Source organism: Cygnus olor, chromosome 13 (genome assembly GCF_009769625.2).
Source record: "Cygnus olor isolate bCygOlo1 chromosome 13, bCygOlo1.pri.v2, whole genome shotgun sequence".
Lineage (NCBI taxonomy): Eukaryota > Metazoa > Chordata > Aves > Anseriformes > Anatidae > Cygnus > Cygnus olor.
Genome location: NC_049181.1, coordinates 15,596,531 through 15,613,241, shown reverse-complemented (window position 1 = coordinate 15,613,241; position 16,711 = coordinate 15,596,531). Strand labels below are relative to the sequence as shown.

At 53.1% G+C, this 16,711-nt stretch overlaps 2 long non-coding RNA genes across 2 annotated transcripts; both read left to right on the top strand.

The window, feature by feature from the left end:
- Positions 1-4,463: 4,463 nt before the first annotated feature.
- LOC121077527 lies at positions 4,464-6,435 on the top strand. Its single transcript, XR_005824107.1, has 2 exons — positions 4,464-5,154; positions 6,208-6,435. It is a non-coding gene; the product is annotated as an uncharacterized LOC121077527 (long non-coding RNA).
- A 2,170-nt stretch (positions 6,436-8,605) lies between these two features.
- On the top strand, positions 8,606-14,903 carry LOC121077526. The gene is made up of 3 exons (XR_005824106.1): positions 8,606-10,164; positions 11,097-11,160; positions 11,424-14,903. It is a non-coding gene; the product is annotated as an uncharacterized LOC121077526 (long non-coding RNA).
- Positions 14,904-16,711: the final 1,808 nt, after the last annotated feature.

Sequence of the window (16,711 nt, the reverse complement as noted above, 5' to 3'; positions counted from 1 at the left end):
CCCATGGCACTGCCCCAACCCCATACTGTGCCTGCACAGCCAGGTTATGGGGTGGGAAGGACTCACCCTGCCCCAAGGCGCTGAGCTGCAACCTGCTGACACGTCTCTGGCCAGAGCCGCAGGCTGCTAAGTGGAAGTGACTCCCAGGTTCTCCTGGGGCCACCTCGCCATTTATCTCCATGAGAGCGGTGACATCCCAGACTGTGATGCATGAGGCATGCCATGTACCCCTGCACCGCCACGTCTCTGCATTTTCTGCTTTGCTGCCTCTCCCAGGGGACACCCGTCACTGCTGGGGCGCACTCAGCCCTGCAAGCAGCAACGCTTCCTAGGAGAAAACACATTGCTTGCGCTTTCCTGAAAATAAATAAACAAATAAATAAAAATGCACAGACAAGTCTAAAAGTCCGATAGCTGCTTTTGAACTGCCAGGTTTGCTCCCGCTGAGAGAGCGGGCAGTTTCCAGGGAGGGCTCCTGCTCTTGTGACTGCACCCTGTCGTTTTGTGCAGTGAAGAGATCTGTTTTTTAGCTTTTTAGACCACACCATACGCCGCTGGACTGGTGGACACAAAGCTGTGTGGGTGCTCAGTGCAGCCTGGGTGGGGCGGCGGATCCAGAGCATCCCCCCAGCTGCACCCAACCTACAGGTGCTGGGGTCCTTGGGAGCTCTGAGTACATCATCTTCTCATTTTCTTCTGCTTTAAGGCCATGAAGTTCAATTCCTTCATTTCTGGACAGGGCGTGAAGCATCCGTCACCTGTGGCCATGCAGGTGGGTACCCCGAGGTGTGCTCCTCAGCCCCAGAAATGGGCTGGGAGAAAAGAAAGAGTTATCATGACTCCAGGTGCCCTGAAGAATGGAGCAGCCCCATCAAAGTTAACATGACTGTTCATGTGTCACGGCCATGGCACTCAGAACTTTTAAATTAACCTTGCAATCAACCTTTTGGGGGGCAAGGAGAGGAAGGGAAATTTACCTCCGAATAGCATGAGATATAGGAATATGGGCACTGATTTGGATGGTAACACCTTTCCCAAATTAAAATAGTACAGGAAGGTGGTGAGAGCAACATCCCTCCACGCCACAGCCCTGAACTCTTCTGCTCCGGAGCCAAGGGCAATAAATTACCTACAAGTGACTTTTCTCGTAAATGGTTTTAATTCTTGTTTTTATGTTCAAAGGGGGAACTGCATGATCTATAACACAACAGATTGCTGCTGGTTCTCCCACAGAGCTCCTGGGCATCTCTCAGCCTTTTATATTCTGCTTTCCCATTAATGGGCAGCCCTAAAGCAAAGCCGAGGAGGCTCATTGTCGGTCAAGACCATTCCCAAGACCAAGCTGGAGACGGACAGATGCAGCCAGTGTCCAATAATTGCCTCTTCCACACCACAGCAGGAGGAAGGAGGTAGTGAAGTCCTAAAGGGAGATGCAGCTGCACCTGCCGGGGCATCCCCCAAACATCCAACAACTCCTCCGGGCTCAGCTCCTCCTTGTAGAGGTTTTCTGGGAGTCAGCTCTCCAGGGACACAAAGATCAGCTTCGAGCCTTTGCTCCACACCTCCATGCATCCTGAAACACCATCATACACCAAGACAGGTGTATGCCAGGCCCCCCAGACCCCATCCCATGTCCCTGCCAGCACCTCTGCTGCCTGCAGGCCGCTGTCCCACCCACTACACTGGGCAGTGGAGGAGCAGAGCAGCTCCTTCTCCACTAACGCCATGGAGGTGGTGTGTGCAGAAAAGTGGGGAGTCTGCAAAAATCTTCACAGTGCCTGGGATGCTGTTTCCTGAACATGACCAGCCCTTTGGGAAGAAGACCTCGAGGGGATACAGGCTATGGGGTGGGGAAGGGCCCACTTCATCCCTTTTCAGAAGCCATTCATCTCATTTCGAATAGCAACATGTTGAGTTCAGGTGTCTGGAGTTGGACCAAGGAGGCTGGTAACTCCTGCTCCTCTGTCCCAGCTGATTACTGTCATTATTCTCATTAGCAGCGGCAATGCATTTCCTCCTGACCTTGCCCTTCTGCAAGGTCTGTATCCAGCCTCCACCACTCTCATTTCCCTGTACTATCTCTCATGTCTCTGCTTGCCAGCTTGCATCAGGACACCCCAGTCTCCCTCCAGCACACACACCTTGCCTATTGCACTCCCTCGGGGGCTCTGGCCACGTGTCGTTTTGTCTCAACACAAACCCAAACTGCTCCCCAAAAGTTGTCCCCATTGCTCATCCATCCCTCCCTCCTCTGGAGGCTACCAGCATTTGGAGGGCCATCAGGATGGTTGGGGGGATGAAGCAGCTGGCATACGTGGAGACGCTGGGCAAGCTCCGTTTCTTACCCTGGAGAAACGAACTCCAAAAGGGAGGATCCAAGTGCTCTGTGACGGGGCATCATGGAGAAGGTGGACCCAGGCTCCCCAGGAGGTGCTGCAAAAGGGCAGTGGGCATGAGCTGCAGTGAGGGAAGCTCCAGCTGAAAGGGGGAAGCAGGAGGGTGGCCCGCAGGCTCGCAGAGCTCCTGTCCTACGTGGATTTTGCGGTGGTTTCTGTGGCATGGGGAGACGGGTCAGGAACCGGCCCGGCTAAAGCTGACCCGACCAAAATGCACTTTGCTGCCTGAGCTCTGGTGGGCTTCGTCATGGAGAGGCTGTCCTGGGAGCAGCCTCGTCCCTCATCCCGTGGTTTCCGACAGTTCTGCTGCATTTGTGCGCTGGGTCACAAGAGGGAGCAATTGCCCTATCTGTCCTCCCCCGGCTGCAAACCGCCGCGGCGTCCTCGGCCCCCGGCTCCAGGGGTTTGGGGCAGCCTGGATTTGAGCAGGGGTCTCGGAGCAGCACCCAGAAATGTCCCTGCCCCCAAATTTCGGGGCTCAGCAAAGCCACCGGGATGAGCATGCCTTTGGCTGCATGGCGTGGCTGCACATCTCCGCGTCCGAGTGCCCCCAGGTTTCAGCAGGTACCTGAGAACCCCTCTGGGATGCAGGGCTCACAGCCTGGTATTTTGGGATGCACCTCCTAACTCTGGTGGAGACAGTGGAAGAGCTGCCTCTGGCTCAGGGAATGGCAGGAGTATTTGAGGGACAAGCACCGTAGCAGGGAGGAGACAGCGGGCCAGGGGCATCATGGATGTGGCCACGAAGAGGCTGAGTGTGGCTTCTTCTAGGCACCTGCTCTATCTCGTGCCAGCCAGGATGCTCCCAAACAACCACTTCCATCAGAAAATGATGTTCACTTCAGCTGGAGCTGTTCCACCCCTCCAGTTCTCTCCTCATCAAAAGCATTTGAGAGCAGTGGATGTGTCTCCTTTTTCCAGAGACACGTTCTTCTTAGGACAGCTTTTCCTCCTGAAACCCACTCTGAAGTTGATCAACACAACAAAGTGGCCTGTTTGGAGCGAGCAGCTCCAAAATTGTCTTTTGGCCTCCCACTTACTGAAAGTGCTCATCCAGCTGGGAAAACTGTGAGAGAGCTCCTTTCTCAGCAACCTTGTCCATTAGAGGCTGGGCCAGCGACTTCCCTCACTCCCCATCCAAGCCAGCAGCACAAGGCAGGGCTGCCCAGACCCCTTGCCCCCCTTGCCAAATATTCTGTGGAAGTTCAGGGCCACCCAGCACAAAAGCAAACAGCGTGAAGCCACAGCTGTACAAATATCTGGGACCCCTGGCCAGAACCCTTCCTCTGGGATCCCTGGGACCTCTCAGCGTGTGTGTGGCAAGGGAGGAAGAAATGCTCGAGCCTCCCCCCCATTCCCAGTGGGCTCCAGAGTGGGAGCAGCTCCATTTTCTCTCCCATGGAGCTGTAGCTGGGTCTGGGTTTTTCAAGCAACCCTTATGTCCATACCTCCATGCATCTCTGAGCCATCGACCTCCTGCACATGGGTCCGGCCTTTGGGCAATGCCCACTGCCACCACGGGGTAGACGGATGGAGGGGATGCAGGGGGTTCTGGGGGTCTCCTGAGCAGCAGAGAGGCCGTGGATGTGCAGCGAGAGCCCCGTGAGGCTGGAAGGAGTCCCCAGGCTGGATCTATGAGGCAGCCAGATGCTGGCTGGAGAGGAGCTCGATTTTCCCAATCTGCCCTCACCTGCTGGGTAGCCAATGAGGCCGAATGTCCCCTGTGTGAGCAGCAGTGCCTCCAAGCCCCGTTAACCACGCTCAGAAAGCCCCAGAATCCTATTTCCCTGGCTGGTCCTTCCCGTCCCCACCAGCTGCCCCGGCCGCTCATTCCAGGCATGTTTCTCATGGCCGTGGAGGAATGCAAAGCCCTGGGGTGTTCAGGAGACCAGCGCAGAGCTCTTCCGAAAAGGGACAGCGGGTGATGTCAGCGGAAGTGTATTTTTAACCCGCATTCGAATGAAAAGGAAATAACTCGGAGGAAACACATCAAAAAAAAGAAAAATCCTCCTGACAATGGAAAGCCCAGCTTTGCTTTCAAGTTTTGCTTTTCCCAGGACACTGACTGCCTCCTGCCCTCAGCCAGGAGGGGAAAGGGACAGCGAGGGAGTGACAATGCTGCCCGCGCGCCCCGCAAACAGGATGCCTCGGCTATATAAAGATCAGGGGGCGGAGGAGCGGGACATAGGACGTGCCAGGGGCTTGTGACAGCCCGCGGGCCGCTGCCCCTCGTGAAGACGGGCACATTGGCTGAGCCACCCCGCACAGAGTGGGGCAGATCTGATGCTGTACAAGCCGCTGGACCTCCCCTCAAGGCTGGCAGAAAGGTGCCTCCATGGCGAGATAAAGCCAAGGGAAACAAAGGAAATGTTTCTGCAAGGAGGAACCTTCACACATTTTATTTTTCATGCCAAGCTATAGCTCACAGCAGACAAAAATCCCCACGGCAAAGCCTGTTGCAGAGTCGGGGGTTCCCAGAGCCACGATTGCCATTGAGCTCCCTTCACCCCAGCAGGATTTAGGCCATCATCCAGCAGGGCCCAAATTTCACTCCGAGGGAAGGCTGCTAACTTCAGGTCCACTGCTGTCCCTGGCCAAGGGCGTTCTTTTGGTTGGGAGGAGGCAATGGGAGAACTTCTGCTTGTTCCATAGCGTGGGACATGGGGCACACAGCCCCACTTGGCTGTGGAAGGGACATTTGTTGAAATCTCTCCCAGAGAGTCTCATTAGCACCACACGATGCCCCATTTTCTGGAAGGTATGTGGTTCCCAGGGAAGGACAGGGAAGGAGGGAGGCATGGAGGGAAGGGAGAGGTGGGACCCTGATGAGGGTGTCTAGCCTGTGGCCCCATGGGATAAAATGTGCTGTGAGGGAGCACAGGGAGTGGATCCCCCCCAAAACCATCACTCTGGTGGTGTGCAGGTGGACCTGCAGCCTGGATCTGCGCACTGTCCTTCAACAGGGAACCCAAGGCAGCACCGAGTCAGGGCTGAGGGTCAGCAGCCAGGTGGTGAGAGTGCCCCATGAGGTCCAGGTGGGCGCAGATGTCTCCAGGATGCTTCCAGGGATGGATCCCCTCTTCCTACCTGAAGAACCCCCTGTGATGTGTCCACCTGTGATCTGCAAGGGGCTGAGCCCTGGGCTGTGCACGCAGCTGAGGAAGACATGACATCTCCAACCCGTGTTCCCCATCCTGATGGGGACAGCATTCCCGGGCATCATCCTGTCCATGGGGCTCTGCCTGCCTCTTCCTTATTTAATTTTTCCAGGGCTGAACTCCATCCAGAAGCTCTTCCCCAGACCTGCGTACGGGAGTTATTTTTAGGTTCTGGGCGGCAGAGGACAAGAAGAGCTTGGGCTCGGCCGCAGGAAAGCGGAGCTTAGCGAGGCAGGAAGGAGCTGGAGGGTGGGTGCGAGGCGCACTCCCTGCCTGCAGCCACCGTGGCTCCTTCCTCTGTCACACGCTGCCAGCTTCCCAGAAACACCGCCCAAGGGGAAGATGCTCGCCCATTCACCCCTGCTCACACGGGTGGGCAGCGCAGGGGTCCGTGTCCCCTTGTCAGTCCGCATGCACACCAAGCAGATGAATTAGGACCAGACCTGCTGGTATTTATTTACTGAAGCAGACACGTGTCTGATCCAGTCTGCATGCATATCTTCTTTCCTGCCCCATATTTCTGGGAGAGCCTGCTTGCCTCATTGTTCTGTCTGCCTCCAAAATCAGGTGCCTGCCTTTGCTGCATATCCGATATTTCTGCAGGGAGATTTAATGTGGCATGGGACTTTGTGGTAGATTTACTTCTGTTTTAGGCAAGAAGATGATCTGCAAGAGGAAGCTGGGATTTCTTCCAAGTCTTTCTGAGCTACATCCATGACACCCCTGCAGAAGAATGGTCCTCGTCGCTCAGGAGCTCATCTCCAACCATGGCTTGCAACCAGGCTCGCTGACATGCCACACACACAGCAGCAACCAAGCAGACCAACCTTTGTCTGCAGAGCAGATTTTCCCCTTAAAATAAAGTTTTTCAGCCCCCAAAATTTACTGAAATCCTGATGTGAGGAAATTGTTTCCAGGCTTGCAACAGTGAGTTCCTTGGGTTTGGTAGTGCCGGGTGGGAGAAAAGCAGCAGGGCCAGCTGCTTTGCTGAGACGGGCCCTACCTCCTGCCCTGCAGGTATTCCCACAGCCTCCCCCGGCTTTGATGGACAACTTCCTTCAGGCTGAATGACACTTGGGGACCCACCAGGGTGTGCGAGGGGTTTCAGGGACGGCTGACCCGGCCTCCACCCTGCAAAAGTGACAAGAAAGAGCCCTTGCCCTCTTCTTCGTCCACCTCCGCCCCATTGCCCAGGGGAGCCGGTGAACCCTGTCCCTTGACCTGCGAAGGAGTAGGAGGACGGCAGGACCCGCGGAGGCTGGCTGCCACCGGCTGTCCCCCGGGGTGGCGGGCCACCCCCAGCACTCGCCGCCCCGCATTGTGCAGGGAGGAAGGGGCACAGGGATGGCCCCATCCCACCAGCACCGTGAAAGCCGCCTTTGTCACAGGGCTGTCACCCGGGGCAAGGCGTCATGGCCTCTGGTTTCCAGGACAACGGGAGGAGGAGGAGGATGGGGAGGAAGGTGGGAGACGGCAATGGGAAAAATTCGGACAGCAAGATGCTGAAGCTGAGCCCTGATTTGCAGCAAAGCCCAGTTTGAGGGGAGCGGGAGGGTCAGGATGGCCCCACTTGTCCGTACCCCAAGACTGAGCGCAGCGTGCTCCCTTCCGCTTGCACCTCTCGGTCTCAGATCCATCCCATGCCAAGCTCTCCCCTTCCTTCAGATTTCAGGGGAGCTCAGAGGTGTTTTCCTGCCTCTTTATGGCTGTGTCAGATGCTGGCAGCCCCACTTCTGTGGACAGCTGCACGGTGACGATGTGCCCACGGAAATGGCTCGTTGCTTGTGAGTAACTCCAGGAGCAACCACGAGTGACGAGGTGCTGCGTATAGTCCTGCAGCACAGTCAGAAAGGGAGGGTGGCAAAGAGTAGATCAACGGGCTGGATATTACAAAATATAGATATATATATCAGAGTTTCCCAGTGAGATCTCAACCTTTGGGATTCTCCTCAGGGGGAATGATGCCAATCCTTCCCCATGGGCTATTTCAAGCAAGGGTGGCCTAGTTGCCGTAGCTGTTCTTGCTGGTTCTAGCTCTGGGGATGCTCTTGTTCTTCCTTAGGTTCAGGTGAGGATGAATATTATATTATACCTGCACAAAATTGCTGCCAGTCTCTGAACTCTGCTTGTTCTCTCCTGGGTGCTCTTCTAATGCAAAATGGCTTCAAAATGCTGGGGCTTGGGGCCATGGGATCCCATGCTGCATTGGCAAGAGCCAAAAGGGTCACTTGTTACTCGGGGAGAAAACAACAGGGACCTCAGACAAGAGCTTTGTCTTTCCATGGTGACCATTGTGTCCATGGAAAGACAGCATTTGGGTCTTTTGGGATTAATTTTCTTAGGTGAACTGGGATTCTTGCTTGCCTTCCTGGTGTGTTGCTTTCCTTTCTCCCTATGGAAGATGTGTGCCCCACATCCCTGGGAGGTCATAGCAAGGTAGCAGTTCAGAGCTTGAGACATCAGGGCTCTTGATCCCTATAAAACAGCTTGCACACACCTCTCCCCTCAGCATCGGCTGCCAGCATATGGGAGCATGGCAGACTATTTAAGGAAAACGTCCAATAACGTTACAATTACTTACCATAAAAGCCTCATGTTTCCAATAACAGCCTAATGTTCCAGGCACCTGTCCAGCAAATTCAGATTTTTCCTTACCTGCCCACTGCAGGATTCACATCCATCACATCCCAGCAAACATTTAGGTCTGCAACTGCAAAGCTGCACAGCTCTGGAGGACCTCAAAACCACTGTCACGTCTGCCTGTAGCGGTGACAGTGGCTAGGAGGATCTTTCATCCCTACTGGAAGTCGTCTGTGGGGACCTACAGCAGGTTGCAAGAAACAGTCAGCATGCAAGAAGCCAAGTTAAAACCAAACAACCACTTGCAACCAGCTCAGCCTGCCCCTGGGAGGTGGCACCTGCCCGGCTTTGGCTACTATTGCAGTTGCAGCATGGCCCCAGGATGGCCACGGCTTCTCCTGCCGGTGGCAGATGAAGACAGGGGGCCCAGTGAGACCAGATGCCACTCTTACCCCCTAACGCAGTCACCCTGATGTTGGAATGAGGTGGAAATGGACAAATGGAGAAAAAACAAAAGGGCTCATAAATGTTTTTCTTGGTCAGATCCCATGAGCCCCATCAGCAGTATCCGCAATGGCTTTTACAGACCAGTCTGGGCAGCACGATTTTGTTCAAGTGTTCCCAGGGAACAAAAAAACATCACGAACATGTGTCTTGCTGAAAACACTCCCTCTGATATGAAACCATGATTGTTCACCAGCAAAGTTACTTGTGGGCTTGGGAAATAATTCACGAGCAGAGGAGATGGTGTAACAGGATGTGGGCATCTAATCTCTCCGTACCAGGAGACAGTCATAAGCACTGGCACTTACCCAGCAGTCAGCTACAATTTGTTTGCACACAGGGTTTGCTGGAAAATTGCATCCAGCCGTCCAGTTAATAAAAATCATCTTCACACAGCTCACCGGCAATGTTTGCTGAATGAGAGATGGCTGCTAAATTATTCACTCTGCACCATTGGAGTCTCAGCGGTGGAAGAGAGGGAAGGAAGATTTCGCTGCTGCTAGTCATGTTATGCTGTCGATTCATTCTCAGGGCTGGGAGTCTACCATCTGGTACTAAACTCACCAAGAAAAATGAGGAAAAAAAAAAGGCAACATTTTTAAGCACTGATTGCTCATCGTACAGCAGCTCTAGAGAACATTTTCTAACATTCATGAGAAGTACGAATCTAGAGGGAAGTGCAGAGCGGAAGGGATAATATGCCATTTAGAGTATTCCACCTACACAGATGTAGAGGCAATATATGAGGGCACAAAATCCCATTCTGCCTATCCGGTTTGGTACACCGAGGTCAATGGAGAGGCTAGATGTAACGTAACCTCCTAGATGTGTCCCTGGGAGACACTTTCCTGTCACTCCAAGCTCTCTTTGGCTGCTGAGCTGCCTTTCAGCCCACTTGGATTTTGATGGATTTTAACCCTGATGAGCAATTTGGAAGAAGATCAGCATGATAGGAGATCCTTGTTCCTCGCTGCATAACTGGAAATGCCCAGAGAGCAAGCGTGGAAAAATTGCTGCTGGAGATTCAAGGCCAGGTGCTTTGGTGCTCGCAGTGGAAGTGTTTTGGTGGAACTGCGTGGCTCTGGATGCATCACCTGCGTTTGGAAACACACCCGGCCCTGCTGCACAGCACGCTGAGCAATTCATTTTATCAGGAGCCAAACAGAGGAGATGCCTTAAGGAGCAGGACGGAGCGTGTCCCCGCAGTCAGAGCTGCAGAAGAAGATAGAGCACCTTGGCTGGATATGAAAGGCCCCAGAAGAACAAAAGAGGAGGAGGAAACAAAAGTCAGATGGGAAAACAAGCTCGCTAACTTGTTCAAAGAGCCACAGGCTGTCAGCACTGAGCACTAGCGATTTTGGGGGGCTTTAGTAAAGGATTGAGTGGTGGAGATAAAAGCACCACATGATTCATTAATGTCTTATGTGGCCTAGACAGGAAGGAGGACAAAGATGCACAACTGCCATGGGCTTCCTATGCTGCATCGCAACACTGCGAAGAATTGAAACAACTGCAAGATGTCCTGGGTAGGTCCGTTAACAGAGATGCTTATTCCTTTCTATGCCTTTTTCCTCCAGGCCACCCATCTTTCACCTTCAGTATGGCTCTGGGGATGATAGAGGCTGGCATTACACTGGGAGATGAAGATGGAGCTTGAATCAGGTTAAGATCTTCATTGTGCTGTAGCTTGGACTTAAAGCACCCACAAGACCCTCAGAGTGCTACCAAGGCTATAGCCTTCACTAAGATGCAGTCCAGACACACATCCCATGAGCTTTATAGCTGAAGCTGTTGATTCACTCACCACACAGGTCACTTTTTCACCAGCTTTCAGGCCTGGTGTTCCCTAATGCAAGAGGAACCCACTGATGGAAGGGGGCAGAACCTGGCTGTTTCTCCTCAGCACCTCCTTACATGCCCCTTGCCACGTACTCTGCCCCTTGGCCTCTTCCTTTAGCCACAGCAGCTCATAGCAGAGCAAAAAAAGCTTTGACACAAGCTTGAATTTCCAGTCCTCTTTGGCTTCTTCCACCTCTCCCATCTCCTCCTGCTCTGGACTGGTAAAGCTTCTGCTTTCTTCTCACCCCCATCATCTTACCGGTAAAGGAGAGATGCCTCTGCACATCCACAGGTGCTGGATCCTCCGTTCATTTTCTTGCTCTCTGTCCCTTTCTTTCTCAAGTTGGTCTTCATGTGCTTGAGGAACTGAGGCACATTTAGTAAAATGCCCCCCCCCCCCCAAAAAATACTCATGAAGTCCCATATCCATACCCCAGGTAAGCCATGATTGTGCTCATGCCAGGTACAAAAAGGGGCATTTTTCCCCTTATTTATTCTCAGTCTCATTCAGCCCATTTCTTTCCCTCTGAAACATGGTGGGCTTTTAGCTTGGGCACTGGGGGAGGAGGGGGGGTATTTGATTTTTAATGCTTACTTATTTATTTTTGACATTGCACAGGCCATTCCAGCACCCGCTTTATCTCCAGTGATCTTTGACCCCTGCATGTCAGGAGTTCAATCTGGTACGTTCCACTCTTTGCCCCCACTTAATTCTTTTTTAGCTGCTCGGCCTTTGAAACCTGGTGCCATATGCCAGCCCAAAAGAGCCCTGATCAATACCAGGGGACCGCGTCCCTGTGACCTTGCAACCTGCACCGTAAAGGGCAGAGGGCAGAGCAGAGCGTTGGCCATGTTTTCATTACGAGATTTCAGCTGCTGTTGTTGGAGGGGGAGGGAGAGCCTTTCTGTCTCACTTTCTTTCTTGCTTTCTTTTCATGAAATTTAGCCCAGCTGGAACACCAGTGCTCCTGGCTGCTTGTCGACTCCTCTGCTTCATTTAATGAAAGTGAGCAAGAGAACCACTGAAAATTGAGATGCCTGGGAAGTTAGAACGGAAAGATCAGCAGCACATCTTGGTGGAAGAAAGGAATTGTTTGTGTCTGTCCTTTTCAGATATCCTGGGCACTCTGGGGGTGCAAAGTCTTGATGGCCCTTGTAATGAAGGGACCCATGAAAAATTGCTTGGTCTGCACAGAAGAGCCCTGGAGACATTGCAAAGCAGGCTCCCAATTTCTCCCCCCAAAAGCTCAACTTCTCGCATGGCCGAGCCTCTGCCCAAAGGATGGGTCTGTAGGAAGATGCTGGGGATGTCCAGCTGTCTCTGCACCCCACATTTCAGGTGTGGGGCAGTGTGTGGGGTTGTTTGAACCTCACCTACGCAAGGGACACAAGTCAAGGGCCACCACATTTTAAAGCCACCCCTTTTTCAGGCACACACCTGCCTCTTAGTCATCTCTTTTGACTCTGCACAAAGAAAAAGTATATGTGCCTGCTTTCTGCCCTGCTTGCTTTCATTTTTAGAAGGAGATGAAGGGGGAAAAGTTTGCAGTGCCTCCATGGGACAGCAGAGCTGGAACAGCTTCCAAAGGGAGATTTAACCCAGCCTCACCTTGTCAGAGAGGGAAACCCAGCAGCTAAGGCTAAGAGAAAGCCACTCCCCCAAGAACAGCCAGCTACCAAGTAATACAGCGTGGAGAAACAGAAATTCTCCTTCGGCACAGCATCTTCTCTGTCTGCTGCTGTGGGTCCCATCCCCATGGTGTTCGGTGCCAGGGACCATGTGGCAGGACCAGGCTGATGGTGCTCTTGCCCCGTTTGCAACACATCAACACACTGCTTGCCTCGGGCAGAGGTCATGTGCAGTGCCATGTCCATAGGCAGGAGAAAGCTACTCCCAACACAAGCAGCAGACCTCCAAGAGGTGCAGGACAGAGCATGGCCATGCCACCGGCAACCACCGTGCAAGCCATGAAGTGCCTGGACCACTGGTTCAGCACTCACGTCCTGCTAAACCTCCTGGTTCCCCAAGGCGCTCAGCATCTGTTTTCCCAGGTGTCCAGAGGAGCAGGATGGGACCAAGCCAAAACCTTGAGCAGCAACACCTGGAGAGGGCCAGTGGGGTGATTTGTGTGGCATGGTTCTGGCTGCTGGCTGACGAGTTTAACTCCTGGTGTTATCGTGACTGCCCAACCCAGCCACATGCAGACCTTCCCTTCTCACCTTTGTTTCCACCTCTCCACAGAGGGAGGAACGTGCCAAGCTCTGCAGGACACTGACTCCCGTCATGACAGCGCTTCTGCCCGACCCTCTCAGTTTGGGGCCAGTGGTTTCTCTAAGCCAGTTAGGGGGCATTTTTGAGCTGAGCTGAGTTGCAAACTTCCCCCTTACCCTAAATACCCAAAGACCCATGGGGTGAAAACGTCCTGGCTCTCCCCAAGGTGTCTGGGATATTCCCTGAGGCTGGAGAGCAAGGAGTTCCCCATTTTGCATTGCACTGTGACCCAAGAGTTTGTCCAAGGACAGGGACGATGGGACATTTTATACTTTTGATTGAGTGCACAGTACCCGTGGGTGGCAAGGGGAGCTGATACCCCAGACAGAGGGCACTGCTGCGCACCATCTAATTAACCCTTCTGGCTGCTTCGATTAAAAATAAAGGGGCCTTCAGGTCCCTGCTGGAGTGGCCTATTTTACGTGTGCATCTCCTTGGTTTTGCCTCAGCATATGATGTTCAGGAGGCGGTTATTTCAGGAAAGGTACACTATAGATAACTGATCCGACAGCCAGGTGTCATGTTCCTTCATTTATTTTCAATTACTTTGTCTCATTAGCTCCGGTGAGAATTGCCTGGTGTCAATTCATTTGGTCACCTCCGTGCCTGCCGCACCTCTCCAGAGGCACTTCTCCAGTGTGGTGTGATCTCTCCCTGGGGGACACTGTTACAAAACAGCTCTGCTTCTCTTTCAGCTTCATCTTGTTCTCATCCTCCAGGCCACCCCCAGCTTCCTGCCCCTTCTCAGGGACACACAGAGTTTCTGGAGAAAAGCTGTGACCAGGTGAGAAAACAAGTCCTTGGGGTGCAAGCCACCCCTCTGCTCCTCAGGGCGCTCATCACAGCGATAAGCAAGGGAAGCACCAGTGCCAGCATGCTCAAGCTGCAAAGGTTTCCTGCAAACCTCCTCCCCAAGCACATCTGGCTGTCGTTACTGACCAGGAGGCCAGCGCAAGGCCCCTGGACCTGCTCTGTCCCTTGCCTCATTGCTCTGAAACTCATTTGTCTCCTCAGCTGCTGAACACTGGGCCAGCTCAGGAGTTTGTGTGCAAGAAGTGAAGTTTGTGTGCAAGCAACAAGGGGGCTTGTGCTGTCTGGGGGAGTCTTCGTCTCCATTTCATGGGGAACACTCTCAGGCAGAGCTGTCAGGATGAAGGTGGGAACCCAGGACCTCCTGGACCCTCATTTCAGTTTCCACGTGTTGTGTGCACACATACATACAGAGCTGCCTCCATGCCCTCAGTGCAGAGCCCTCTTCTCCTGGCCAACAACCATGGTCACCCTTTTATCTGGGGCAGCACTGTGTGCCTGCAGATCTAACTCAACAATGCCCCAAAGCCATCAGAGCTTCAGGGTAAGGTAGGTTCAGGTAGGCTCAGGGCTCATCCTGCTGCTTGCATGGACTCTCTTTTTAGCCCTTTTCTCCTTCCCACTGACACCAACACCATGCTGTGCCCCTCCAGCTTCTCGTCCCTCTACAGCCCAGCACAGATGTCCATCCATCTGTGCCCTAGCTCCACGAAACAGGGTGGGGACAACTGCTGGGACAGACGGCGCCATGCAGAGAAATGGGGACACTCCTGGCAGGAGGAGATGCCAATGCCATTCCAGATGTGTCTGGAAGAGCCAAGCCAGCCAGCCTCCCTCTAGCCACAGATTCTTCCTGCTTTCTGACACAGAGCTTTGTGATTAAAGCCCTCCAAATCCAAATTCCCAGATGACAGGGGAAGTCCAGACCTGGAGTTTAGGTCTAGTTGGTCCTCTAGCTGAACCCACGGCGGGTTCTCACGGTGGACCACCACGAAATATCCTTGTGCTTGCTTATGGCACTGGGCACCTTTTTACCTGCCAGAGCTGCTCTCCAAGTGCGATCTGAGCCATCCCTGGCATGTCCCCACTCCCTCTGGCACTGCTGAGCTGGCAGGGCTGGTGGCATGGGCTGCTCGTCTGCCTGCTCACTGTCAGCAGCATGGCCAGCTCAGCACTGATGGTGACAGCAGCAGGGACCAAGAAGGGCATGATGTAATTTTCAGATCCGTCGGGGAGTTTTCAGCAGCGATGGCTGGAAAAAAACAGCATTTTCCTTGTGAAAAAGGGCACATTCACTCTGGTTTCAATGAGAAAGAAATAAATAGAAAGCCTGGTAGTGACTGTCCTTAATTGATTAGTCATTTCTGCAGATGATAATTGCACATCAAAAGACAGAGATCCTACTGTTTCATGCAAATGTCCTTACGAATAACAGCAAGACACAGGGGAAGTGGGTACAAGAAATAAATCCTTTAAGAATCTGCCCAGGAGAATTTACAGTTTGAGGTTCATTTCGGGAAGACAGTTTTGCTCTGAACATGCCTGGAAGAAATATCCTCAATCTCCCAAGCATCAGAAACACGGAGAGAGAGGAGGCCACGGGAGTGTCCACTGGCCAGGAGAAAGCATTGCTTCTTCAGACCCCAGTGGGGAACTTCACAGTAGCGTTGGCTGATGAGCCAGGGTTTGAGACCTTCACTGCTACTCATGCAGCAACCCCCAATTTGGGGTTCTTCCCACACACTGCAGTTTCCTGAGCTCTTTGACCTGTGTCTGAGGTGTCCAGTCCCACTTCTTCTCCCCAGGCTGTCACATCTGGGACACCAGCTGAACCGCCATCTCCGCGGCTCCTATGAGAACCTCCGTGCTCATTTAATTATTTCAGTGAAGCTGCTAGCCCTGGTGTCTGGCAAAAGAGGCTTGTGAGCATGACTCAGTCAGCCTCCAAAAGCAGCAGCGAAAAACAAGAATCTGCTGTGAGCTGCATCTTGATTTTTTTAAGCCAACCTCGTGATGTTTTGCAGGGCCAAACGTTGGGTCTGTAATATTAGGACAGTGCCATAAACTGCAGGCATTTTGGGGTGCTCATAACCAAACTGGCCATTTTGCAAAAGGACCGTGGCACATTGCCATCTCTGGGGACGTGGAGACCCTCTTGCTTATAGGGAGCAAGACCCCCTGCATCTTCAGGGCTGCAGTCTCAGCACAGGATAGTATTTTGCAGGTGTTATCTCTTGTTTGGGCTATTTCAGATGTTCCCAGTTGCCCCCTCACTGCTCCAGGTGAATCCCAACCCCATGATCTCTCCAGGGCCCCATATCCCAGAGTTTGCTGAGCAGCTGTAAGCAAAGCAGACCTGGGGGCATTGTCAGATTGTGCTCTCATATCTGCTCGGACCCAAGCAGCGTTTACTTCGTCAGGCCAGAGCAGTGGCCAGAGGTCTACAGAGCAATAAGCTGCTCTCAGCCCTACGTGGAGGATGACTATGGAAGACCTAGGAGATGTTTGTGACTGTGGAGAAGCCATTCTGCAAATTCCTCCAGCCTGAGCTTCTGCTGTGTGGTCCCTACAGCCTATGGTGACAGCTGGGAACTAGATTTGACCTTCTACCCCACCTTATCCAGCTCTGTATGCCCAGGTTCCTACCATATCACCTTCAGCATGAGGGTTAAAAAGAGCTGGCATTTAAGTATCCCTTCATCTCCTCCTCACTCTGACTGATGAAGTCACTGGCAGCGTTTAGGATCCGCAGGTGCAGCCGAATTCCCCTGCCGACCCGCGGGAGCAGCAGCCAGGTTCAGATCTGCTACCTCCAGACGTCCCTCACGGAGGACTGTTGAGAGCTCCTTCCCCTTTTGTAGTCAGTGAAGAGAAATAGGCACTTTCAGGGCATGAGTCATCTGACCTATTTAGCCATCTTAGGAAGAGATGAATGAGTCCTTAAGAGGGCTTGTTTCTTTCCGCTGTCTAGACAGCCAACCTCTCGCCTGCAGACACCTACCCTTGCTCTCCAGGCTGGGGAGGGCTGCTGGCTTCTGGTGGGTTTCCAGTTCAAGCAGAGTGCTGGGTCATGCCTGGATATCCAGGAGAGATTTGAGATTGGGCCAGTTTTGCTCCCTCAGAAGACGAGGGAAGATTTCAACGCCAAAAGG